The sequence below is a fragment of the Mirounga angustirostris genome, unplaced genomic scaffold (genome assembly GCF_029215605.1).
Source record: "Mirounga angustirostris isolate CCGP_5_RB_7025 unplaced genomic scaffold, mMirAng1.0.hap1 SCAF_13, whole genome shotgun sequence".
Taxonomy (NCBI): Eukaryota; Metazoa; Chordata; class Mammalia; order Carnivora; family Phocidae; genus Mirounga; species Mirounga angustirostris.
This window is the reverse complement of record NW_026991721.1, coordinates 88,588,592-88,612,906: the sequence shown is the minus strand read 5'-3', so window position 1 is coordinate 88,612,906 and position 24,315 is coordinate 88,588,592. Positions and strand designations below refer to the sequence as shown.

At 46.3% G+C, this 24,315-nt stretch overlaps 1 protein-coding gene and 1 long non-coding RNA gene across 4 annotated transcripts in view; one reads left to right on the top strand and one right to left on the bottom strand.

The window, feature by feature from the left end:
• Nucleotides 1-4,308, bottom strand: part of CDON (cell adhesion associated, oncogene regulated) — a 116,002-nt gene extending 111,694 nt beyond the window's left edge. The window contains exon 1 of the mRNA XM_045894732.3: nucleotides 4,142-4,308. The gene's annotated coding sequence lies outside the window, so the exon portion shown is untranslated. The remainder of the gene's footprint in view (nucleotides 1-4,141) is intronic.
• Nucleotides 4,309-7,240: 2,932 nt separating this feature from the next.
• On the top strand, nucleotides 7,241-23,304 carry LOC123857675 (uncharacterized). Of its 3 annotated transcripts, none has more exons than XR_008507548.2 (5): nucleotides 7,241-7,945; nucleotides 8,311-8,516; nucleotides 12,597-12,785; nucleotides 13,939-14,071; nucleotides 21,734-23,304. It is a non-coding gene; the product is annotated as an uncharacterized LOC123857675 (long non-coding RNA). The 3 variants fall into 3 exon arrangements; XR_008507547.2 differs by lacking the exon at nucleotides 21,734-23,304 and adding an exon at nucleotides 20,233-21,074; XR_006793939.3 differs by lacking the exon at nucleotides 21,734-23,304 and having other exon boundaries at nucleotides 7,248-7,945; nucleotides 13,939-16,658.
• Nucleotides 23,305-24,315: the final 1,011 nt, after the last annotated feature.

Genomic DNA, 24,315 nt, shown 5'->3' with positions numbered 1-24,315 from the left:
TGACGAGCACTGGGTGTTGTATGTAAGTGATGACTCACTGAATTCTATCCCCGAAACTAATATCACACTGTTTAATAACTAACAAAATTAAAAAAATACTTATAAGGGGTGTCAGTGTGGATGGTTCTGAACGGAGTCCTCTGCATCGCTATCCCAGCCTTATCAAGTGTCTGGGAGTTTGAGAGACCCTGGACCAGGGCTCTGCAGGGAGAAGATACCATGAAAGGGGGACCTGGAACTCTGGCCTGTTGGAGCAGAGCTAACAGACTAAAGAAGTTCATGGCTCCTGCCTTGGGCAACTCTCCTAGCAGCAGCTTTGGATGCAGCCTTTATCTTCATGTTTATGCCAGAAAAGGAGGGGGAGCAAGGAGGGAGAGAGCACCTGGGAGCTAGACACCTGAATGCGGAGGCTTAGGGTAGGGCAACAGGGATTGAGAACAACTGAAATTAGGAGCCATTTCCCTACCCCTTCCAATCCACTCCTCTCTCTCTGATGAGCCATTATGCTCTTAGAAAATTGTTACTCACTGCCTCTGGCGTCCTTGCAGAGGGACTGTTAATAAAGGGAAGGCAACGGAAGAAGGAAAGGGGTTTTCTCCATTTTTCTCCAGGTTGGCGATGCAAACTGGCTGTGGACTTACAGGCACGTTTCCGGGCTGCAAGGCTTGAGTGAACTCATTCACTCTAAGGTGTCAGTAACTGATAGCAGCTTCATCATTTTCTCCCAGGATCGAAGGGAATGGCTCTCCAGGGGTAGACTTTGGGATACTGCTGCAGATAGATCCCTAGGCAGATATTTTGGATTTGGGGGACCTTCTGTCTCCTCCACCTTTCAGATCGCACTGTTCCCTGGTGACAAGCGGTGGGGGAGGGGGGGTGAGATTAGCAACCTTCCCTGACTTGGTCCCAGGCTGGGAAGGGGCATGGGAAAACCTATAGAAGAGCCCATTCACAGGCCCCTTCCCATTCTCCTCAGACCCCCACCTGCATTCAGGAACACCTCTTCCCCCGCCCCCCCCCCCCCGTTGTATTCATTTCAGGATTTGTCAAAAGCTCAACACTGAGCCAATTAGCCCCCCCTCCAGCCCAGCTTTTCTTGGGCCCCTTCACAAAGGGCTTCCACCTTGATGAAAGGACTGTGCCTAAGGAGATACCGTGCTTAACATTCTTCACAAATGCCCAAGGGGGAGGGCAGAGGCCTTTCTGTGGCTGGAAGGAACTGAGGTGGGGGCTTGGAGACTTAAACTCAAAATAGACCAAACCAATACAAAATGTGAGACCTCAAACTTCTTTCCAGAGTGAGATCATTTTCTTTTTTACCTACCATCTGGAACCATGACCTTGGAGACTCTACGTGCCTTCTTAAGCTCCATAGGCCCTGTCCCTTGCCTCCATGCACGGAGGATGGCTCAGAGACAGCTTGCTCCTCTCAGCAAAAGCCCAAATTTACCACCCGCCCCTGCCACGAGTTCAGCCTCTTACACTCCTGACCAGGAGGCGTGTAATCTGGGGGGCCCCTTCCTGAGTGGGGAGGCTGGATTGATAGTCCTCCAACATGGGAAATATTTCAGGACCTCTTCGAGATGGTCAGCCCAGCTGGACTCCCGTCCGTAGCCCTTTGATTTCCTCTAGTGCCTGGGTCTGTGCAGCCTTCTACCCGAAGGCTGTTCTAGAGAATGGCTCAGAAGGTGCTGGACTGAACTAGCCCTTGGAAAAATGAGCCAAGGGCACAAAAGAGGTGGAATAGATCACCGTCCCTTTTCTCTCTCTTCCTCTGTTTCTACCTTTAAAATACTGACATTGACGTAGTTCTCAAGGCTAATGTTTGCTGATTTTTAAGTATAATAAATTTCTTCAATGACATTTACTAAGCACCTACAATATATTGTCAAGCAAGACGTAATGTTTCTACACTTCTTTGTGTCTGCCTCCTATTTCGCTGCTTTCGCGGGAGAGGTCAGTATATATCTTTCTACCTTTTGTTTTGAGCTGCCAAGGACCCAAGCAAGTCAACAAATGCTTCTCAAGCTTTTTCTCTTTGTTCATCACTAGCCTGCCTGTAGAAGGACGTAACAGCATCTCAGCTCTTGAGACACTTAGTCTTTTTTGATGAGATAAAACATGCGCTGATGTAGTCTCTCTCGACTGGAACAGAGCTGGATTCGAATCCCAGCAGGTGAGCGTCACAACCCACATGCATCACTCTTCTGCAGCCTTTCAAATGCATCTCCAGGACAGTGAGGAAGCCATGCAAAGCGGTGTAGACACACACGCTGGTTTGTTATGGTGTCCGCTGAGGTTACGGGTTTTAAAAGCAAGAGAGAAACGGTTCTTGGAAAAGAACAGCAGAAAGAACTGGGTTGAACTGTTTCAAAGCTGATAGAAGACTTTGTTCTCATGGAGAATGAGGGGGACAACCCGGGGATCCAAAGGGAAAGGAAGAGATAGGGCGGGAGCCTTGCCTGACTTTAGAGTAAGGAAAACAGCAAAGTTCCTCTCTGCAAAATGACGGTAATAATAGTCCCTCCCTCATGGTTTTGTGAGGATTAGAACAATGCCTTGCACGTAGCAAGCTCAGTGTAAGTGTTAGCTATACTCTTACTATTATTGTTCTTGGATGAACTTTTACTTCAGGACTGGCTAGAGTTGGGGAGAGGGGAGCCTGGCTTATATTATGGTGTCTTAGGTTAGTGACTGGAATACACTGGAAACCTTTGTTCCTGGCAAAGCAACACTATGCTCTCATTTCAAACCCACTTATAAATTCTGCAATGGAAAAAACGGGCCGGCCCTTAGGGAACTCACTTGTAAGGGCCTGAGGCTTGGGCCACACTCTCACTAAATCCACTGGCAGAAGACCTTCGGGCCAGCCAGCCCCACCTGGAGGTGGAAGGCGATTAAATGGGTGATCTCACCCCGTCCCCTTTGACCAAGGAGAGGGCCCGAGTCTGTGATCCTATAAACAGACTCCTATGCATTGCAAACCATGGGCGTTTTTGTGGATTGTTCTTTGTTCAGAAAAAGCCAGAGCCGTCTTGAGAAGTCTGCAGAATGTTAAGAGCTGTCACTTCCCAAGTAACGTAATTTCTGTCTGTTACCCAGCCGATCAGCAAAGAAAGCAAGGTATATGTCTCCATGAGTCAGGGTTTATTTAATATTTGCAACCCTGGCAGCTTTCTGACTGATGAAAATGTTTTGCAAACAGAACCTGGGCCTGTTTTTCTCCACGCTCCTTCCCCCGCTGCCAAATGTCGAGTGAGAGGTTGGCAGAGGTCGTGCTAAACTAGTAGGGCCGATGAGATACTATCTCTGTCTCCTTGTAACACAAAACATTTATTTTGCAGGGAGTGAACACAAAATTGAAAGGACTCCAAGATTTCTGGGAGCAAGAGGCTTGATCTTCCCTTAGCCGGACTGCCTGGTTTGTTGACTTTCTGCCTTTTGTCTCCCCCAAGGCAGGCCACAAGCTCCACCTGAGACATAGGCCATTAGGAAGGCAGTTCTAGAAGCAACAGACAGCCCCCCCACCTCGGGCCCCAGAAGTTAGGAAAACTGTCTAGGCGGCTGAGAGGATGAGCAAACGTGCAGCAAAAGAAATCTGCCGTGAGGAGGGCAAAACCCAGGTTTGGTGACGGCCTTCCCCTTCTCGCCTTTGCCCTCCAGCTGTCTGTCAGGGGACCCAGAGCCCCCAATGCAGGCACAGCTCAGGGCCCACAGGGCATTTTGCTGAGGACCCTCATTTCCGCGCAGCAAGCCGAGGATACCTCGAGATCTGCAACCACGGTGACAGTCTCGAGACTGACTTCGCTCCCCGGCTGTACTAGCCTCAGACCCTGCCTCGGTGGAAATCCTGGGTTTTACCAGGCTTGTGGCCCTGCGCACGTTCTTTCCTTTCTGTGTCTGCAAAATGAGGAACATAATTGTACCTGCCCCCTGGGCTATGGTGACAAAACGGTAAGCTCAATGGAAGCCTGAGCTGTGCGATTGCTGTTGCCCTCAGTGGTAAGGTAGACGTCAAGTTCTTGCTTCACAGTCTAAGTCAGTCTGACACCTGCTCTCGGCTGCTTCATTCTGCCCTCGGGCGGGGCCCTGGGTGCCTCTCCCCGGGCTCTGGTCTCCTGTAGGAGCTCCTGGCTCTTACCTCGGAGCTGGCTTTGTGTGGTCTCTGAAGCTCCTGGCTTTCAGAACCAGTTTCTTTGGTCCTGGTCCTTGCACGAGGCTCCCAGCACCAGCCCGCACCACTCGGTCTGTCCGTTCAGTTTTTACAAACACAATCTTTGTCCATACGTTACCTTCAGAGAAAAGAGAAATATCTCCAAGAGTTCATGCGGGGGTTGATTTATAACCGCACTGCTATGCTCTTGCTCTAGAAAATGTGCCATCTCCTTATTTAGTTTTTCATTGAACTCAGACTTATTGAGGGCTGTTTACATTCGAGTTTCTCAACCTGAACACATGGGATATTTTGGACTAGATAATTCTTTGGGGGAGGGTGGGGACTGGCCTGTGCCTTGTAGGACAGTTAGCACTAACCCTGGCCTCTCCCCACACTTACTCCTGCAGTCGTGACAATGCAAAATATCTCTAGATATTGCCAAAGTCCCCAGGGATAAGGTTATCAGATTTAGCAAATAAAAATATAAAGCTTGTTTTTATCCCGCAGCCTTACTCTGGGGCAGATCAGCCCAGGTCAAGAACCACTGGGTCAGATGGCAGGCCCTATGCCTGGTGCTTTCACTCACATCCACGTCCCCACAGGGTAACTGTGTAAGGCAGCGACTAGCCACCCGGGAAACTGGGTCTTGGAAAGGGAAATAGCTCAGCCGTGGTCCCCCCCAAGATGCTGGAGTGATTTCAGTGTGCTTTCCAGCGTATCCCAGCAGCTGAATGAGGCTCGACCTTTTGCAGCTTCTTCCATGTTTACGAGCACTGAGGAGCCCCACTCCCGCCTCATTCCACCCCTTCTGCGCTGATGCTCTGATAATCGGGACATTGATTGTACAAAGGGCCAAACTAGACACTGTCCTACAAACCTCTCCACCCCACACAGCTCTGAAAGCCTCTCTTGGGGAGAAGGCACGGGCAGCAGAGGAGGGTCCCTGCAGCCAAAGCCTGCAGCCAAAGCCTGGAGAGACAAAAGGCAGCGAGGGGCTGCGGGGCTGTGGGGCCGTGATTATTTCCCTTGCTCTATCACCCAGCTCAATGGGGCATTCTGGATCCCTGCCCTCCAATACTCAGGGGCCTTATTAACAGACCTCAGCTGTTGTCCAAAGCCCTTACCTCACCCAGAAGGGCTCTATTTGCATGATAATGCCCTCTTTGGGGGAATTATTGCTTAATTAAAGAACAGCAATCACTTTAATTAGCATGTCTCCTTGCTCCCTAGTACTTTTCATGGATTCAAATGAGCTCCTCATTAGGTATTGGCACTTGGACAAATCTGGGGCTTCTGGTGGCACCAGGAGGCTCTCAGGGCAGGCGGCCCCAGCTAGGACCTCAGAGACAGGGAGGCCCAGTCCTGCCAAGAGCACAACCCAGGCTTTGTGAGGAGAACAGCAGACAGGGGCCCGGCCCGCACCCTTTGGGCCTGTGACCCGGCGCGCAGGGGAGGGCCAGGCCCTGGCTGGTGGCGTCTGCAGGCTCTCTTTACCTCCGTTTATCCGCTTGAGCTATGCTTCTCTTTTCAGCTCGTTTGCCCTTCATATTCAGCTGCTTTGCCCATCCTCCTCCTGTGAACGGTTCGAGGTTCTTTCGACCACCTCGACCCATCTCTGTCTGTCTGTCTCCGTCTCTCTCTCACACACAAGCTCACATTCACATCCCACATCTGTTTTAATCTCGGTGCATCTCAGATTCTTCACGCCCAGTTTTGGAGTGCAGTTTTCTCTTTTAACTGGTAGTGTGCAGGGATAGCACATGAAAAACAAAAACAAAAAACAAAGACACACAAGCAAGAAAAGGCACCTCCCCTGGGGGTGCCTGGGTGGCTCAAGTCCATTAAGCTTCTGCCTTCAGCTCAGGTCGTGATCTCGGGGTCCTGGGATGGAGCCCTGAGTCAGGCTCCCTGCTCAGCGGGGAATCTGCTTCTCCCTCTCCCTCAGCCCTCCCCCTGCTTGTGCACTAGCTCTCGCTCTCTCTCTCAAATACATAAATAATATCTTAAAAAAACAAAAAACAAAACACACCTGCCCTGATCCTGAGATGGTCTCTTTCCCTGGGCAAGATCGCTACCTTTCTTTAGCTTCTCTTCCCTGAGATCCAGAAAGCTCTGCAGGGGACTATTCTGTGCCCTTGAGTAGGATTTCCAGAAATATGGACCAATGTGGGTTCTTATTGCCACAGCTCACCCTTTCCTGATTATTAATCAAACAGAAGTTATTTTGTAGACACGGGACAACCGGGCGCCTGGGTGGCTCAGTTGGTTAAGCGACTGCCTTCAGCTCAGGTCATGATCCTGGAGTCCCGGGATCGAGTCCCGCATCGGGCTCCCTGCTCGGCAGGGAGTCTGCTTCTCCCTCTGACCCTCCTGCCTTTCATGCTCTCTGTCTCTCATTCTCTCTGTCTCAAATAAATAAATAAAATCTTAAAAAAAAAAAAAAAAGACATGGGACAACCACTTTCTACATACTACAAGCAATGTCAGCCGAACTATACTTTGATATTTCTCTTGATCTTTTCTGGGAAATCTTTTTCCAGGATAAGGACAATAGAATACCCTCCAGGAAAAAAAAAAAAAAAAAAAAATCTCTTTTTTGCCTGGATGTCAGGGTACCAAAAATCAAATGACCTTTATCCTCTTTCCTACACCACACACATTCTCCTCCCCCTCCCATGCTCCAAGGCCTGTATCTATAATATTCTGTTGATTGCAAATAAAGGTAAAAGGACACATTTCAAAAGTGGTGAGGTAGAAATAGTCCTAGATCTGCACTCAAGAGATCTGTCTTCTTGTGTAAGCTTAGCTCCATGGTGGAAACGTCTCTTTCACCCAATTTTCTGGGACTCTCGAGACCAGAGTAAGAACAGGTCCAGAGCTACAGCCCCAGAGGGAGGCCAAAGGCAGCCTGTCATCAGTGCCCACACCCAGCCGCTGTGCCCCTCCGTCACACCCAGAGTGAGCAGCCCCGGGCTCCCCTCCCTGCGAGTCCCCGATTTTCCCTGTGAGGGGGGAAGAGGTGGCTTGGAGCTCTTTTGGGGACGGGGGCTGGAGAGAGATTGGGGACGGGCGGGGTGCCTGGGGAGAAGGGGACTCGCTGGTCCTCTCCCTTGCCCTCTCCCTCGGCATCCTCCCATGGAGAGAGTAACAACAAATCAGAGGTAAATCCACTTCCTGGCAGGAAGTTGAGCCTGAAACTCGATGAAGCCACAGCGGTTCAAAGGGAGAGTGACACCCAAACAAGAGAGCAGCTCTTAATCCCCCACAGAAAGATGGGAATGGAGAGCTCAGGCCCAGGGGGGAGACCGCCGCCGCTTTGCTTCGCCAGGATTGAAAACACAGACCTATTGAGAGGCGGGGACTTTGAGACACAGACCCCGAGGGGCAGTTGCCAAGTTGAAGGCAGCCCGAGGCTGCCAGCTTTTGCCTCTTTAGTTCGAGCCTTGGCAGTAATGAGATGAAGAGCCAGGACTTTTAACTGGCTCGGTCAGAAAGATTTCCTTACTAGGCAAACGCGGGGTGGGGGAGCATTTGGGTCTCAGCCTGAAGCCACTGTCATCCAGACGAGAGCCTCTCCTCCCACACCCAGCCCCTACCCCCGAGCCCCTGGGCCCCTCATCATGGCCCAGCCCCACTCCTGCCGGCTTCCCACACCTTGAAGGCGATCCCGAAGAGGTGTCAAGTGGGCCAGAAGAGGGCCCTGACAGAGCGCAAGTGACGAACAGGTGGCCGGGGCAGAGGGCCGCCCTGAGGCTAGTTCTGGACCTGTGGGTCAGCGCCTGGTTTAAGGTAAACTGGGAGGGGGTGGCCCTTAGCCCCTCAGCTCAGCCTGTGGGCAGATGCAGCTACGGGAGGGAGGGGTCCCCCCACCGCCCCGGTGGTGACAGGATCTTCCTTGTGCAGCTGCTGGGGCCCAGCCCTGGCCCTGGGTTCTGGGGCCCTACACCCTACTGCGTGATCACTGAAGCTATTTGTCAACCTGTGCTCTGCAGAGACCTCGGGCTCAGCAGGTGGTGCCCAAGGGCCAATGGGAGATGGGGCAGGGGACGGCCCAAGCGAAGTGAGGGGGTGTCCCTCCTCCTCTCACCCACACCTCTTAACCAGAGCAGCTTCTTCTTTTTTTTTTAATTTGCTTGATATATCTTTCACATAAGATTTCATTTGAAGAAGCAATCGCAGAGCCTAGAATTTGAAAAGCCCTAAGAAGACGTCGGAGACGGGAGATTCATGCATGCCTGTTTTCGTAACAGCATTTCTGCGAAGTTGGCATCCAAATGTAATTCATTAAATGAATGCTCACATGACACCTGATTTATAAGACCATTAGCTCCACAGAAGATTTGAGGTTGCTTATAAAGAGGTGAGTATAGGGGCGCCTTGGGGTGGCTTAGCTGGTGAAGCGTCTGACTCTTGATTTCAGCTCTGGTCATGATCTCAGGGTCGTGAGATCAAGCCCCACGACGGGCTCCATGCTCAATGGGGAGTCGGCATGAGATTCTCTCTCAACCTCTCCCTCTCCCTCTGCCCCTCCCCCTGCTTGCGTGCACACGCTCTCTCTCAAATTAATAAATCTTTAAAAAAAGAGAGAGATGTGTATAATAAAATAGAGGTAAATATAAATGGGAATAAATTACCAGGACTACAGAAAACACACATGAAGTGAAACCAACACTAGGGAAGAGAGGCACACATATGCAGGTGATAAAGTTCTATGTATTTCCTGTCATTGGACTCCAAATTGGCTTCTGAGCTTCCTGTAAGGCAGGGAAAGGGAGAGAGGGAGAGAGTGAGAGACAGAGACAGAGAGAGGAGAGAGAATCTGGTATCTAATTCTCTTTACCAGAATGAAGGAAATACACCAGCTTCTCAGGCTAAGCAAAATTCTTTTAAAGAAAAATGTTTATTTTTTTATTTTTATTTTTTTAAAATATCTTCCAGACATCTTTTTTTAAAAAGAGATTTTATATCTTTATCTGAGAGAGAGAGAATGAGCAGAGGGAGGGACAGAGGGAGAAGGAGACTCCCCGCTGAGCAGGGATCCTGACGCAGGGGCTCAATCTCAGGACCCTGGAATCATGACCTGAGCCGAAGGCAGATGCTTAACCAACTGAGCCACCCAGGTGCCTCTTATTTTTATTTTTTTAAAGAATGCATTTACTTATTTGAGAGGGAGAGAGAGGGAGCACAGAGGGAGTGTGAAAGGGAGAAGCAGACTTCCCTGCTGAGCATGGAGCCTGATGTAGGGCTCCATCCCAAGACCCTGGGATCATGACCTGAGCCAAAGGCAGACATTTAACTGATGGAGCCACCCAAGCGCCCCTAGAAAAATTTTTAGGAGAAATTTCTCACAATGAACTTCATATAGGAAGGGCTAAGTCATAGAATTGGGTCTTTAGCTGGCTTCCTATGGAAACAGACTCCTGTGGCTGATTCTGGGGATGCTCAATAAAAACCAAAGGCACTAACATTAAAATACAAATGTAAAAACAGGTTGGTGAAGATACAAGATAAAACAGCCCAAAAGAGTGCTCTGGTACTGCTTTAGTTTGCTGCTAGCATAGCCCATCCCTTTTAGTTTGGGTCCCCCCAGAAACAGACCTTAAGAAAAGGATTCAGGAGCTGCTGGGTGGCTCAGGCAGTTGAGCTTCTGCCTTTGGCTCAGGTCATGATCCCAGGGTCCTGAGCCCCACCTCAGGCTCCCTGCTTGGTGCAGGGCCTGCTTCTCCCTCTACCCTACCCCCCTGCTCATGCTCTCTCACTCTCTCGCAAATAAATAAATAAAATCTTAAAAAAAAAAAGGATTCAAATGCAAGTCATTTGTTTGAGATATGATCCCAGGAAACACTGGTAGGGGAGGGGGCGAGTGAGACAGAGAAGGAAAAGAAGCCCCCCAAAGGTGTGTTATCAGGCTAGTTTCTACTAAGAGATATTAGAGCTTACCCCACTGGGGGGTTCTAGGAGTATTAAAAAACCTGAGTTAGCCTATTGGAGGGGTGGGAGCTGGGGCATTGATACTCCCATCAGTCATTGGCTGAAGGCAGCTCCTAGGGAGCCTTAATTCCATGGCACCATCAGCTGGCCAGGCTCCTCTGCAGAGCAGATCCCAGCAGGCAAGCCTTCAGGAAAGAGACACAGGTGCTGGCCTGGGACCACAGGCCAGTGTGCCCACAGGTGGAGTGCTGACAGCATCTACTACACAATCCTGCTTTGGTCACATCAGACTGGGGGACACATGGTGACACCCTAACACCAGTCCACGTTTTCCTGGCTCTCGCTCAGATCTGCTGAGGCAGGACTTCCTGTTCTCTACAAAGTCTTCCCATAATTATTCCTAGGAGAGTTCAGGGAGTGTCTCTCAGGTGCTCCTAAAGCAGACCCATTCGCTGGGCATCTCCTGGGCATGGCTCCCTTTGCTGGGAACTGCTTGTAGTAAGTCCCAGGTCAGCTGCTTTTTCTGCGGGGCCCTGGCAGCATCACGGGTAGCACTGGGCCTGGTCAGTACCACGACCTAATGCGTACATTGACACCCATACCCTTCCGAGTGAGATGGAGCTCTCAGAAGCCCTCAGAACACCACACTGTTCCCAACTGGAAAACAGAAAATGCCTTTCTCTCCCCTTAACATTATCTTCTATCAGAGGTCCATTAAAGCAATACAGTCTTCTGTCCTGATATCAACTAAGATTTCAATTAAAACAACTCTTGATTGTCATATGAAGCTGTCCCTTTTCCTTCTTTAGGCCCAGAAAAGGCAAGGAACAAACCCCAAAAATATTATACACAAATTATCCCTCCCTTCCAACAAATTATATTCAGAAATATTCTCTCTTCCCCTTCAACACCAAGATTAGTTTTTGTTTTTTTAAAGATTTTATTTATTTAGTTAAGAGAGAGAGAGCAGGAGCAAGGGGAGGGGCAGAGGGAGAAGCAGGCTCCCCAGTGAACGCAGAGCCCAATGTGGAGCTCAATCCCAGGACACCAAGATCACAACCTGAGCTGAAGGCAGATGCCCAACCAACTGAGCCACCAAGATTTGTTACTGGATCAAACCTGTCACCCTCTCTTTTCCTTTGGGATTGTTTCCTGGAAGGCTCCTTAGTCCTTCATGCAAATAGACTTCTCAAGGACTTAGCCCACCAGTTTGCCAAATTTGCTTAGACATGTCTCAAACTGCAATGGTAGATACAGCTGAGACCAGAATTAGGACCCTTGCTTCAAAAAGATGGAAATTTTGAAATTTAGAGAAATGGGTAAATTCTATGTTCTTCAGAGAAACTGTCATGAACGTCACCTTGGGTGACAACAAAATGGCAGATTTTTCAATATTATATTCCATAAAGAGACCCTGGAATGCTGACAGTCTTTGTTGATGAATGAGAATAGACCCATATGCATGGAAACCAGCAGAGCAGAGAATCATTTTGATCTTGTTTTGAAGGTGTCTAATCAAGACTTCTACCTATATGGAGGGTCATTCCAGCTCTATGCAGAGGAAGGGTGGAGGGGTACCCGCAAGTAAAGACAGAGTTTTTCTAAGAACCCGATCTCATTTTGTCATAGTCCATAAAAAAGGGATCAGTTAATTTCCCAACGTTCTACACTGTAGCGTGCTTTTCCACCGTTCCCAAAGCATCTTTCATTGCAAAAGCATGTGTACTGGAGTCTCCATTATTTGTGTCTGAGTCCCAGTAGTTTCTAAGGCTACGTAGGGAAGAAAAATGTCATCGAGGTGTGAAAATATTCACTAGTGAATGGACCACTTATAGAATTGGCCTCTTGCTTAACCCCAGCATTCATCTCTATACCTCACCCTGCCCCCTAACAACCTTGCATAGCATCTTCCCCTCTCAGGCTCTGCCTGGTGGTCTGAGTGTTAGATGCGGCGAATACCCTACAAAACAATGCAAAGACAATGGCAAAACGTGCGCGCAGTGCAGGATTTCATGAAGTCAACAGAGTAACTATTAAAACATGCACAAAGCCCCTTTAAAATGACAGATGGCTAATGATTGCAGAGAAAAGCGGCAAAATTCTTGACTGGCTAGGTGCACTGAAAGAGAATTTTTGAATAACAAGGATTTAACTCCCTTGAGGACATAGATGGACCTTTGGAACATGTTTGTAAACATAACCTACTTTATGGTCATGTTGTGAAAGTCAAAAGGGAAAGAAAGACGATGTATCCTGCTGTAGGCTCGCATATCATGGCATGCCGAAAGCCTTCCCAAAACGTAAATCATCCTTTGTTCTTTAAAGAAATACTGCATGGTTGCAATTATAACTTCAATTCTGTTAGGCATGGGGTAAAATGAACTTATTTTTTGTATTTTTGGTTTAATTTCAATATAAAATTCTAATCTATGCTTTTTCTCCCTACTATTTACTGTGGAATGCTTGGTCCCCCTTTTAAGTGGATTCACTTTATTTATTTATTTTTAAGCGGAGCCCAACGCGGGTCTTGAACTCATGACCCTGAGATCAAGACCTGAGCTGAAATCAAGAGTCAGACGCTTCACCGGCTGAGCCACCCAGGAGCCCCTAAGTGGAGTCACTTTAAATGACTGTTTTCCAGGATCCTCTGCCCTCCAAAATTGAGAACCTTCTGGGCAGCCTGAGGAGTCTGAGACAGGTAGCTAAAGCAGCTTGTCATTAGCATTGAAACTCCTTTAAAGTTTCACATTTTCTCTTAAAATTTCATGCAAATATGTTTATACTCTATAATACACTTCTGATAAATTACTTAGCTGTTAAATTACACTTTTCACTAAAAGTCTTCAATAAAAAGGATATTCTTGGAAAAATGAACCATATTTATCCTGCGGCTTTATCGACCCCTGTGGCCTGTTGCGTATTTCCTTCAGGATAAATGAACTCCATTTGAAAAGCCTGGCCATAAAGAACCAGCTTTGTCCAGAGGGAATGTTGCCAGTCAACCACTCTACCCAGCCACACAAAAATCCCAAAAATGCCCCCTTAGAGTATCTAGCTTACAGCAGTGGTTTGATCGCTCTGTGAGGAAAATTAATCATAAATGTACTCTTAAGCTGCTGGATTGATTAACCTGATCTATGGGATGATGCTATGTGAGCCAACTCAATTTTGGAGGATGTTATCTGCCAAAAATAATAATCGTGTTTTAGAACATCGTTAAGTCACTCTTTCTGAGCATGGTGAGATGCCAGGATGACCCCCTGAGCATACTCCCAGATCACGTCCAACAGAAGGCGTATCAGATCTCCATGTAGAGCTGTCTTTATCCTCCTCTTTCTGAAGCAGGAATATCCATCTATAGATAATCCTAGTTCAAATGCATTAGGGTATCCATTTTTTAAATTTAAAACGTGGAGCAGGACAAAGGAGAATACAAGAAAAAGAAAAGGCATCAGAATGATATTCCAGTTTAGAATGTTCTAGATTGTTATTTGCTCTGTCAGGAAATGATTCCTGAGGACTCAGATTCTCATGGTGGTATCAAAATGCAGTTTCATATGAACACTGACAACTAGGGATCTATATTGTTCTTATGTGGTCCGTTTCCCATCCACTGAGTCTAGGCAATGAACGACTAGTAAAAACCTCAAACAATCTGTTAAAGGCTTTGCCAGATTCCTTCACCACCATAGAGAGAAAATCAGTGATCAACAGGGAGTGGCTGTGCTTGAGAACCCCATTGCTCCCCCACATAAAATATTGGCCTGGGAAACACAAAACTACCATTTGCTAAGAAGACAATGTGCACAATCTTAGTAAATACAATTTATTTTATTGTATGTCCATAACAGAAAGGATATCCCAATTCATCAAATGCTGCTCACCCCCTTCCCCCCGCCCCGAAAAGTTGAGTAAGACGAAAGCAAAGAAGAACCTAGGGTCTCCCTCCAATCAGAAGAGAGAACCTGAGCCCTGGACACTCAGGTAGGAGTTGAGCCTTGAACTGCCATCCACTTCCTTTCCGCAGCCTGCCTGAGACCATTGACATTTGAAGAAGATGGGCTTGTCACTCATACTCTAAACCTAATCCAGGTATCCTTTAATGTGGTCTGGTTTCCTGGAAAGGGAATGAGCCTTATGTGGACTCCACAACCTTCTGACTGTGTGACCGTGGCAAAATCGTTTACCCTTTCTGTTTTCTCACTTGTAAAAGGAGAATAGTAACACCTATCTTGCAGGCCGTCAGGAGGACTAGAGATAATGCATGAAAACCCTGGTCCTGTTTCGGATAAAAGTATGCTGCAAGAAACCCTGGTCTTCCTCATCAGCCGATGATATTTCTAGACTTCATTTCGAGACTCTCTAGTTCCCAGAGAAATGCCTTCATTAAATAGTGTTTTAATGTCTTGATATCAATTTTTGTAGAGGATTATCCTAAGACGTCATCGTAAGAATTCTGCCTCTTTTGCAAAACTCTGGTTGAAGACACTGTTCAGTATGTTGTCCATTCAGAATCCTTGTAACACTTTGGATAGGATAAATTTCTTTGAATTTAGCAACAGAAAAGAGTTTTTCTATTTTTCTTTGCTTTTTATCAATAAGAATCAGTGTTTTTATTTTTGTTTAGTTGCTGGGAAGCCTAGAACTAAACTTAACAGAAGCCTTTCCTTTTCTTCTTCCTCCCTGTATGGTTTTTGTTCTTTTTACATTGATTTTAAGCCTTATTTTATACTACTAATACTTTTATTACTACTACTGGTATTGGTAATAGTACATAGCATTTGGAGAGTGACAATGTCAGAGTCTGCCTGAGCCCTGTAATCCTGGAAAACAGTGAAAGTTGAGAAATCCCCCCAATTTTCATGTTCCAGAAAATGACTGAGTGCAAAGGACCACCCTTCCCCATATACTCAATGATGCCCCCCCATTTACCTACAAGGCCAGCCATAGACCCTCAAAATTTTCTTTCTTTGCCTTATAAATAATGATCTGAACTTCATGTCCCCACTGATTATTCAGAACAAAATGCTTGTTAATCAAACTTTGGTTACACTTCTGCCCTCCCTCCAGGCCCCTGAACTTTTTGGCCCAACTCCCACTAGCCTGCAAATGTCCTGTCCCAAGAATAGGCTGGCCTGGCATGGGAGGGGGAGATATTCTCTGATCTACTATCCCTTATGCCCACTTTCTTACACCTCCTTCTTTCTTGCCTTGTTTACTCCTCTCTATAAAAGAAAATCCCTTTTTGCTGAACTCTTGAGATACTTGCTGATCTTACAGTCAATAGTATTCTCCCTATTGCAAAATTCTGTCCCCTCCCCCAAACTTGCAATAGTCTTTTCGGAGTAACAGTCTCTCCTTACTAGTCTGGATTTGTTTTTTATTTGAAGACAGTAATTTGCCATGTAAAGGGTACACACACATTGTAATACATGAGTGTATACATTATACATATATATACACCTATATAATCTCATTTAAGTTTCATGATGACCATAAGAAGGTCAATACTCTTATTATCAGTTTCAATTTACTAGTGAGGAAACAGAATCTCAAGAAATGCCTTGCCAGTAAGTGAGGTAGAGATCTGAAGCCAGACTTCCTGTCCTTAACTCCTGACTTACTCTTGCTACAGCATCATCACTGATCTTTTGGGAAATGGACAAGGTATGAATAAATGCTGAGGACAGAATCAGGGAGAATGTTTCCTCTGGTCTTTCTGGTCTTTCACGTTGCCCAGATGTGATTGCTCTCACGCATTATGATGACTGTTGTTTGCTTGTTTCCCCCAGGAACATAGTAATTAAGAACATTCTGGTAATTAAGAACATTCTGCCAGTTAAGGTGGGAGGTATTCCCATGCAAAACATTTCACATGGAGAACTGCATGGAGGAAACTCTCTCTACACATCCCTGGGCACTATGTTGGATGTGTTACTGAAGTCATATTTTGCCTAGTTCCAGATGAATTTGAGGTTTAACTTTGTTACTTCACTTAATCTCTCAACCACTTAATGAGGCAGGTGATTACCTCCATGATCCAGATGGGAAAACTAGGGTTAATTCTTTGGTGGTTCCAATGATGATAGTTACTATCTATCAGAGACAAGAAAGAACACTGTGTGTTACATACTATTATCCTCCTTTTTTGAGGAGGAAATGAGAGAAATTAAATAATGGAAATAATTTGCCCAAAATACAGCAGAGCCCAGTCTTTGCCAAACTCTTCTGAGCTCTCTCTTCTTTTCCTCCACCTCCTGCTTCTCCTTCTGTCTTTTATCATGTTTTTGTCTAATCAAAATTTTCCTTGCACATAGTTTAAAGATACTGAGAGTTTGGGGAGCCCAGGTGGCTCAGTCGATTGAACGTCCAACTCTTGATTTCAGCTCAGGTTGTGATCTTGGCGTCATGGGATCAGGCCTGTGTCAGGCTCCATGCTCAGTGGGGAGTCTGCTTGAGAGTCTCTCTCTCAGGGCACCTGGGTGGCTCAGTTGGTTAAGAGTCTGACTCTTGATTTCTGCTCAGGTCATGATCCAGGGTCGTGAGACAGAGCACCATATTAGATTCTATGCCCAATGGGGAGTCTACTTGAGGATTCTCTCTCTCTCTCCCTTTGCCCCTCCCCTGCTTGTGCTCAATCTCTCTCTCAAATAAATAAATAAATCTTAAAAAAAAGATACTGAGAGTTCTGCAAGCCTTGGTAAGAAATACAATAGGGCCCCTACACTTGCCAATTCCTGCTTTTCAGAACTAACCTCTTCAACTTTTTAAAACTGATTCTTTACCTTCAGAATGCTAAATAGCAAGCATATAGTACTACTTCTACATTTTTCAACATTAGGTGTTTCTTAAATTTCCTTAATTTAGACATTGTTTGATTCCTTATTATGGAAGAAGAGGATTTCTCTCTCTTTCACCCAAGTCTCTCAGCCCCCGATACATACCCACCCCACACATGGTTCCTGCCCCACTTAGCCTGCCATTTCCCCAGTCTAATTAAATTAGATCATGATTTTGGTTGGATCGACATTCAATATTTATCTTATTATGAATATAGAAGTACTATTCACAGCCAAGTTTTTTTTTTTTATGTTCAGTTACCCAGCGTATAGTTCATCATTAGTTTTTGATGTAGTGTTCAATGATTTCTGAGTTGCGTATAACACCCAGTGCTCATCACAGCCAAGTCTTAAGTACATGATGATTATTTTCCTCTTTCTGTGAAATTTTCCTCCTGGAGTTAAAAATCATTTTGATTTTGTTTTTTTATTGGTTCGGTTTTCTACGTATTTGTCACTAATTTAGTCCCGAACTCTCCCCAGATTAAGTGATCACCTCTCAATCATCTCAAATGCTGAAATTCTTCAGGTGCTTTATCCACCTCATTTTCTTGGAGAGACTGCTCCTGGAGCTGCTGGATAGGCCAGGCTGGACGGGGTGCTCCGCAGGCTTGCTTGCAAAGCTGTTGCCTTGAGGCTCCCCCTTCACGAGCTAAGTGGGCCTGGCCTTCCCTCTTGTACAGGATCCCTTTATCCTGGGTGCCGTGTCTTCTTTCTTGGTTCACTCCTCAGTTTCTGGTGGAGCATAAATTTCTCAGCAGTGTCCCGAGACACAGGGCATGGCAGGCAAAGTTTGGAGACGTATCTGAAAATGTCTTCATTCTACGTTCACACTCTTGAGAGTTTAGAGGAGCAGAACATTCTGGTTGGGAGTAGTTGTCTTCTCCACTGCCTTCTAGCTTCCAGTGTTATTGCAGTCAGGAAGCCTACTGCTATCCTGATTCCTTCGGGCGAAACCTCTTTAATCTCTCTGGAACCTGGAAGATGATCTCTTGGTCCCTCCTCTGCAGAAATCTCATGCTGACATAACTTGCTATGTTTTCTTCCTTGGTTGTTCCAGATATTCAGCGTGCTCTTTCAGTCTGGAAACAGATCATTAAGACTGCGGACATTTTCGTGAATTCTACTTTTGATTATTTTTAACCTCCATCTTCTGTATTCTCTGTTTTTGGGATTCCTATGATTCGGATATTTGTCATCTTGAATGTGTCTTCCAATTTTCTTCCTTTCTTCTCTCCTCACTTTTCCCTTTACTGTCTGAGTAATTTCCTCAACTAATTTTTCAATCATCTATTGATTTAAAAAATTTTCTCCTTTCATCTTGAATCTCCAAGAGTGCTTTTTTGTTCCCTGAGAATTCTATTTTTTAAAAAAATAGTATCTATTCTTGTCTTTTAGATGCAATATCACCTCTTTCTAAGTATATAAGGTTCTCCTTTTCCCTGCCTATTTCCTGTTTTCTCTAAGACTTTTTTGTCTTTTATTGGTTTGTTTGAGTCTTTGCTTTTCATGTTAGAAGCTCTCCTCAAATGTCTAGTGCTTCTTCGCTGGCTGCTTAGGACAGAGAACCAAAAAGCTGTATAATGGTGCTTAGCAGTACATGGGGAGGCTTGTCATGGCAGCCTGGGCCACTCTCTTGGGAAACTCTTTTTTTTTTTTTTAAATTTCATTCATTTGACACAGATTGAGAGAGAGAGAGAGAGAGAGAGAGAGAGAGAGCACAAGCAGGGGGAACAGAGAGGGAGAAGCAGGCTCCTTGCTGAGCAGGGAGCCCAAAGTGGGGCTCGATCCCAGGACCCTGGGATCATGACCTGAGCCAAAGACAGATGCTTACCTGATTGAACCAGCCGGGTGCCCCCTTGGGAAACTCTTGATGTCATTTGAGAAACTTTATCTGGTCTCCTGCCTGGAGAGTATAAACCTGGCTTTCACCATTCGGGGGAAGAAAGTGGTGGTCTCAACATTCAGTGTGTAAACTTGCACTTAATTCCCCTGTTTTCATGTACCTCTGTGCTTGATATCCTTCAGCTTATCTGTTTTATCTCCTCTAGAGAGGGAGACCTTTCCTCCAGTGAGGTCTAGTTACTTTGCTAAGGATGGGAGCAAGGAGTAGGGGGAAGGATCTGGGGCTTACCTGCTTTCAAGCAAACTTTCAACCAATCTTTAAGATTTTTTTTTTATTCTTATTTCCGAGTAATCTCTTCCCCCAGTGTAGGTCTTGAACTTACAACTCTGAAATCAAGAGTCGCCTGCCCTACCAACTGAGCCAGCCAGGCGCCCCTCAACCAGTCTTCTTGTCACTGCTTTATTTTGTCCTTCCCCTTCTAGAAGCATTTTATGTCACTAATTCTTGAGTCTCTGGGGGTTCAGAGATATGTTGTGGGGTGTTTGTGTCTGAGTGGGGACTTACCTTTCCCAGGCCTGCTTAGATTGTTTCTACTTACTAGTATCATATATTTACTAGTATTATATGTACTAAATATGCTTTCTAGCCTTCAGAACTTTGTTGCTGTTGTCTCGTTTGCCATGATTTTTTGAGTGTATGCATTTTTCTTTTTTTAGTTTCTTTTAGTTTTCATTTTTTTTAAAGATTTTATTTGAGAGAGAGAGAGAGTGCATGCACAAGTGGGGGGGCAGGGGGAGAAGCAGATTCCCCGCTGAGCAGGGAGACCAACGCGGGCCTCAATCCCAGGAACCCGGTATCATGACCTGAGCCAAAGGCAGATGCTTAACTGACTGAGCCAACCAGGTGCCCCTAGTTTCATTTTAATGGTGTTTCAGGAGGACTGAAGTTAAAGAATAAGTTTACTTATTTTTTAAAGATTTATTTATTTGACAGAGAGAGAGAGATAGCAAGAGAGAGCACAAGCAGGGGCCAGGGAAAGGGAGAAGCAGAGTCCTCGAAGAGCAGGGAGCTTGACGTGGCGCTCGATCCCAGGACCCCGGGACCATGACCTGAGCCGAAGGCAGACACCTAACCGAGACATCCAGGGTCCCCTAAAGAGTATGTTTAAATTGTTATTTGTAACTGGAAGTTCAAGCCAATGCTTGAATGTGAACTCCACTGTTCACCTGCCAAAAAACAGCCCTCCCACTACACAATCAATAATAATTAAGCTTTTATGATCTGTCAGATACTATTTTAAGCATGTGGACATTAACCATATGCTAGCTGGGGTCACTGTGAAAGCTTGGTGACCCCCTAATTTTGGCTTCACTTTTAGTAGCTATTTAACTAACTTCTTTCTGCCTCAGTGTTCACATCTGTAAAATGTAGCTACTAAATAGTACTTATCTGCCTTGCAGGGTTATTGTGCAGATTGTACAACACATATAAAGCTCTTGGCACAATGTCCAACAAATAGCAAACATTCAGAAAAAAGTGCACTAGAATGGAGAGAACAGAAGGACCCTCCCTCCCAAGAAATCACATGTATATGTACATGTGTGAGAGAGAGCATCAGGGGTGAGTGTGACTTTGGCAACACTGTCCTGGAGACAGACCTGGGGTGGGGGAGGAAGGCAATGTCCTGAGACCCTAGGGACTACCCTGAGATGCCCAAATCTGAGCATGTGTCCCCCTGCCCTTGTGACCTGACATTCCTCTGTGTGTCTGTCTCTCTGTCCCTCCTCTCCTCTTAACTATACTTCCCTCTGTGTCCCAATTCCTGTGTTAATATCTTTTTGTCTCTAGATATATTTGCTAACATGACTAGCAGGGATGCCCTATAAAGAAAGCATTTTTTAAAGGTTTTTATTTATTTATTTGTCAGAGAGACAGAGAAAGAGCACAAGCTGGGGGAGCGGCAGGCAGAGGGAGAAACAGGCTCCCGGCTGAGCAAGGGGCCCGATGTGGGAAGCGACCCCAGGACACAGGGATCATGACCTGAGCCGAAGGCAGATGCTTAACTGACTGAACCACCCAGGTGCCCCTAAAGAAAGCATTTTTATCTCCCTTTGCAAAGGGAGACAAGAAACTGAGACACAAAGAGGAGCCATGCCCCAAATCATGGGGTTGCTACCAGGACTCAGAGCAGTAGATCTGACCCAGGGTCCATGCTCTTCACCCACCCTGGCCTCGTCTTCAAGTGTCTCACTTGTCAGTCTTTGTTTTTGTTTTTGTTTTTAAGATTTATTTATTTATTTGAGAGAGAGAGAGAGAATACATGAGTGGAGGGAGAGGGAGAGAGGGATCTCCAAGCAGACTCCCTGCAGATCGTGGAGCCTGACGTGGGGCTCGATCCCACGACCCTGGGATCACCACCCGAGCTGAAACCAAGAGTTAGACACTCAACCAGCTGAGCCACCCAAGCACCCCTGTCTGGTTTTTTTGGATCGTTCTCTCTTCACCACCAAACCTACTATTTTGTTTTCATTCTCATTCGATTTTTTTCTCCTCCATGAGCCCTTCTTATGCACGAACCTCCTGCCTCATCACTTTGTCTTTTTTCTTGCTCCCGATGGGGTTTTCAAATAAGTTGGGCTGAGAGAAGCCTGATGTGTGGAAGTGGAGCCTGACAGGGCTGTAGGAATTCCTTCCCAGGTAGGGTTTGAAAGCTGCCGTTGTGGAGCACCTGCCTCACTCAGCCTCACAGAGGAGAAAATCAAGAAGTTACTTGGCCCAGGTCACACAGTGGGTGCTGGGAGGAGCTCTGCTCTCCTACTCTTCCCCCCATCCTGTTTCCACCATAAGCCAGGATCTCAGAATCCTCCCATTTGTCCTAAGGTGAACTAACTGCAGAGCTCATGACTTTGCCATGTCAGCTAGAATCAGGTTCAATGTATGCTTGTCTTCCTCTTATCTCAGGTAATGTGCACAGGTTTTAAGACCAACACGTGTTCTCCGTGTGATCTTGTATCCCACCGCCTGACAAGTGAGAAAATTGGCCACATCTGTGGGGAGAGCTCTTGTGCAGACCAGTCACATGCCTCCTCTTTTGGGACAACTGGTCTACAGGATCATCATAAACCAGAACTCCTGCCTTTTCTCTCAGTAAATATTTTCCCCTGATTTAAGCTCCCTCGTGGTCTCTCTCCCCAGCTACTTCCCTGTCCTTTAGCAGGTCCCATGATTTCCCTTTGCTGACTGTAGGAATGAGGTACAGAGGAGCAGGGGACAATGGGGTGTGATGCTCATCTCGACCATGGACTGAGCTTTACAAACATTACTTCATTTCCTCCTTGCTCTAATCTCTACTTTATATTGTGAGAAACCAAAGCCCAGAAAGGTTTAAGAAACTTGTCATAGCACAACAAGAAGTTGGCCCTCTCCAAGCCAGAAAGAGCTCATATCACAACGTGACCATGCTAACACCCTGATCTTAGACTTCCAACCTATAGAACTGTGAGGAAATATGTTCTTCTGTTGTTTAAGCCACCCAGTCTGTGGTATTTTGTCATGGTGGCCTGAGCTGAATAATACACATTTCAAAAAGTTTTTATTTTAGTCAATGAGTTTATGGTAAATTTCAAATTTATTAAGGACTACTTTTCTGAATCTGTGAGAAAGGCCTGAGGAAAAGAACATTGCAAGTTATCATGTTTTTGTTTGTGGGTTTTTTCATTGTTTTGGGGGGCGGTTTGTGTGGTTTGGGGGTTTTTTTGTTTGTTTTGTCTGAGGGAATTCAGGTCAAATATACAAATTAATATATTAAAAAAAAGAAGAAGAAACTTGTCATAATGCTGTAAGGTCATCCAGCAGGAAAATGCTGGAACTGGAATTACCCTCACATCTGATTTCAGAGCAAGTGAGACTGGATAAAGAGATAGGATCCTGGGGGTGATTAGGAGGGAAGCTTATGATGAGGAGACTCAGAAGTACTCAGAAAACATGGAATAGCGCAGAGGTAGTGGAAACAAAACATTAGGCTGGATGGATTTGTAACCTGAGCACCCTGAATTGTAAAAACATGGCAGTGGGTTGGGGAATAGGAATCTCAGGCATTTGGGATCAGTGCTAGGGGCTTCTACTCTCACAATTACCCAAGCATCTGATGCCTATCAGAGTCCCCAAATCTCTGCCCGACCCTAAGATGCTGGGCAGAGGCTCTGGAGCTGGTGGGAGTTAGCCCGGCACAATCTGGCTACTGAGGAGTGTCAGCAGAACCCGGGAGCAAGGAGGAGCAGGGGTTAAACTGCCAGTGCTCCCCATATGGGGCAGGACCCTCCCGGAGCAAACAGCTGTGGCCTCCACAAGGCAGCTGCTCCAGAGGCTGAACTGTTCTCTCTGACGCCCTCGGGGACTCCAGGACCAGGATGAGGGAAAGGGAGCATTCGGTGGGGAACCTGGTTTACATTTCAGATGGAGACTCTAATTGAGTCAGACCTGGGCCTCTTCATTTCTCATCACCACCAGGAGTCACGGAGCTCCTTTCATGTCCCAGGAAAGTCAGTTCTTTCTCTCCAGCAAGGCTCAGGCTTAACCCATCCCTGGCCCTCCAATGCATGTGTCATTCGCCAGCACATGTTTGTTAAGTGGGGCGCTGGCGGCGGGGGGGACTCGCAGCATCAGCGAGATGCAGAAAGAATGAACACCACTCCGTTCCTCTGCTTCACGCTTTTACTGCTTCCTCGTGGACGCCATCTGGCCTGGAGTCCCCTTGTATCCCCGCAACTCTCCTGTCCCTACACCTAGGCTGACAGATTCTTTTTTTTTTTTTTTTAAAGATTTTATTTATTTGACAGAGAGAGACACAGCGAGAGAGGGAACACAAGTAGGGGGAGTGGGAGAGAGAGAAGCCCTGGCGTCCCCTCCATAATCATTCTCCCAGAGTCGTAGAATATAGAACAGAGGGACCTTAGAAATGATGGGGAATAGGAATTACAAATTAATATAATATACAAATAATAATTTGTAATATATATCGCCGAGCAGGGAGCCCGATGCGGGGCTCGATCCCAGGACCCCGAGATCATGACCTGAGCCGAAGGCAGACGCTTAACGACTGAGCCACCCAGGTGCCCCAGGCTGACAGATTCTTAAAGAAAGTCCATCTCCTGGGGGATTTAAAGATCAGGATTCTAAATACCACTTATTTTCTTGTGTGTGATCTTGTACCGGTCATTGAGTTTCTTTGTACTGTGTATTCCTGGACCTTTACTTTTCCATTTCTATTCGTTTATTTTTATTTTTTAAAGATTTTATTTATTTATTTGAGACAGAGAGAGAGAGAACGCACACAGGCGGGGGGGAAGGGCAGAGGGAGAAAGAGAAACAGACTCCCGGCTAAGCAGGGAGCCCAACGCAGGGCTCCATCCCAGGACCCCGAGATCATGACCTGAGCCAAAGGCAGATGCTTAACCGACTTAGCCACCCAGGCACCCCATTTATGTTCATTTTTTATCACGAAAGCAATATATGCCTTTGGTAAATTTTTTTCCCTGATACGT